Consider the following 2,869-nt stretch of genomic DNA (forward strand, 5'->3'; position numbering starts at 1 on the left):
TTGTTGGAAACACTGAACATGACCAATCTAGTATTGATTTGATTTTTAAGACAAAGCAGGATGGGGTCAAAGTGTCTGATACTGGCATGGCAGTTACCCAAAGCTAGCATTTTGTTGAAAAAGTGACCATTTCAGCATCAGTGGTATTATGTGGACTGAGGTATTTCGTCAGGGATTACATAGAGGCATTGAAAACTGATTCATCTGTTGTCCTGCTAGCATTCAAGTATGATTTATTCTGGGCCTTGCTTCAGGAATTGCCACCCCTTCCTCAAATTCAGTTGCACACCTAATTATTTACACAATTAGGTGAGCAGGTAGCAATATGATTCAGCCCTACCACGCCCTGTTGTGCCTTTGGCTCTGTTTGTGCTGTATACTAGGGGTGGGCGGAACTCTTGGGAGTTCTGCGAGCGGGTGGAAATCGGTACATTGCGCTGACATTTAGCTCCAGGCGTTTGTACGGCACTGAGAAATCAGCACGAACAGCACCACACAGAGCGCCAGAGGGAACTGCTGCTCGAGTTGGTGCTACTGGTGCTTGAGTAGATTTTCTACTTGAGCAGCAGCTTTCTAAGCACGAATGGTCACGACCACCCAAGACTGCCTGCGTTGGGAAAATCTCGTTGTGTGCCCTTCTCACCCCCCAAATTCATGCTAGGGGACACCAATTCTCGCTTGCCAACTTACCGCACTTGAGAAAACACACACGGGGATCGGCAGAATTTGACCGGAACGTTGCGTTACATGCGTAATGCGAAGGGGCCAAAACTCCCCGAACTCGGCCAGCAGAGCGGAGTTTATTGCCTACCCTTATTCTATACAAGCCTGTTCAAAATCCACACCCTTGCCCCCAATCTAAAATAAATGATACATCACACATGGCAAGAAATAATTTAACAGTAACACATATTAGATTTGCCCACACCATGCGTTCTCAAAACCATCACAGTGCCAAGAACCATAAAGATGGCAAAGTGTGGTTTACCATTAAGCCTTTGACATTATATGCAGGTCCTTCAGGGCAACAAATCACAACAGTGCACCATTAAATAGGTTTTGCTTTACCGTACATCAACAAACCAGTTCCGGTGTTGCAAGGCCATAACCAATTACTAAGACGTAAAGACAGCTGACAGATATTTCTGGCTATGAGCTGTCAATTTCAGTATGATCTCAGCAGGAATCCAGAATCCTTAAACTTCAACGAAAATAGCAGGTTTGGGGATACTGGTCTTCATAAAAGCTGAGGTTTTGCGCTCACACCACAGAATTTGACGGCTGGACATTTCCTGTCTAGTTAACAGGTAGCTGTAAGCCGGCAGTCAAAAAGCTGCAAATGGATGCACAGCATAAATATTGTTTAAATTCACCTTGTTACAAATGTTAGAAGTGTCAAAATACTTGTAAGGTGGAAGGATACAACAGCAGTGACAAAAAGGAATGGTATAAAGAAAGAACTGTACACAAAACAGTCAAGAGAACTGAGAGACCGATGAAAGGAGAGAGGAGAGAAAGAGGAAGGAAAAAGAAAGAGGCGGGAGAAGGAGGAGAGAAGAAAAAATAGGGAATGAAAAACAGTAAAGAGAAAGGGATACAAAGCAAAGAGACACAGGAAAGAAAAGAGGAAACAGAAAAACGGGGAAACAGGAAGAGGGAAGGAGAGAGATAGCAAGAGAAAAGGAGAACAAGAAAGGAAAGAAAGAATAGAAAGAATGTAATATAAAAGAGAAAATGGAAGAAAGACAATAAAGGGAGTCAGTCACATGCAGAGCGGAAGGGGGAAAAGGAAGAGTGAAAAGCCAAGATAAAATGAGGAGAAAGAAAGAAAGAAAGAAAGAAAGAAAGAAAGAAAGAAAGAAAGAAAGAAAGAAAGAAAGAAAGAAAGAAAGAAAGAAAGAAAGAAAGGTGGCACGGAGAAAAGGGAAAGGAAGGAAAGATGGAAAAAACGATGTGAAAAAAGAAACGTGGATGACGAGAGAAAGAGCAAGCAAGACAATTCAGAGACCACATTTAGGTAGCTAATGAAGAAGTACTGATCACCGACTGTAAGATGTACAAAGGAAGGGACTGGGCAGAGGATGGAAGACTGCTTTAGAGAAAAGAGAACGATTTGAGGAGGGAGAGACTATAATTGATGGAAGGGAAGAGATAGGTTTAAAAGTAAGAAGAATGAGTGATTTCGAGAAAGAAAGGCAATGTGAGAGCTTTAGGGACAGAGACACAACTAGTGGAAGTTGGGTTGCACAAGACAGCTCTGTGAAAGAGAGAACGAGGGCTAGTGAAAGCTGGCGAGGTCTGGAGAGAGGAGGCTCGCGACAGAAATATAACTAAAAAGAAAGTTTGTGAAGAAGAGAGAGCGTTTGAGTCAGATGTACAAAGAGAAAGAGGGCGCTTTAATGAGAACTTTAAGAAAGACAATGCTAGGATGGACGAGGGAAAAACTTTTGAGGCTTTTAGAGAGAGAGAGAGAACGTTTAGAGAAAGAGGGAGAGAGCGGGAAAGTACATATAATAAAAGGAAAAAGAGAACACAGCAATCCAGCCGTTTATTAGAATAGCTGTGTCAGAAGTTGGCCTCTCGCCCCCTCCTAGTCCTTCCCCTCGAGCTGGATAATGTATCCCTGGCGAGGAGCCAAATAAATTAAACCGGAGCACCCCCTAATTTCCTCCCTGCTGTCTTTTGTTTAACATGCATGTATATAATTTATTATCTGATCCACGGGGGGAAAAAAACTTCGCTGGCTCCCGAACTGCGTGTGCTCTACCTCATCAGCTGAAAAAAAAAGAAAAGATGAAAAAAAACGGACAGCCAATGGGAGCCCGGCCGGGACAGCTGTTAAAAGGAGCTGTGAGCCAGGACAGCCGCT

This window comes from Pleurodeles waltl, chromosome 12 (assembly GCF_031143425.1).
Source record: "Pleurodeles waltl isolate 20211129_DDA chromosome 12, aPleWal1.hap1.20221129, whole genome shotgun sequence".
Lineage (NCBI taxonomy): Eukaryota > Metazoa > Chordata > Amphibia > Caudata > Salamandridae > Pleurodeles > Pleurodeles waltl.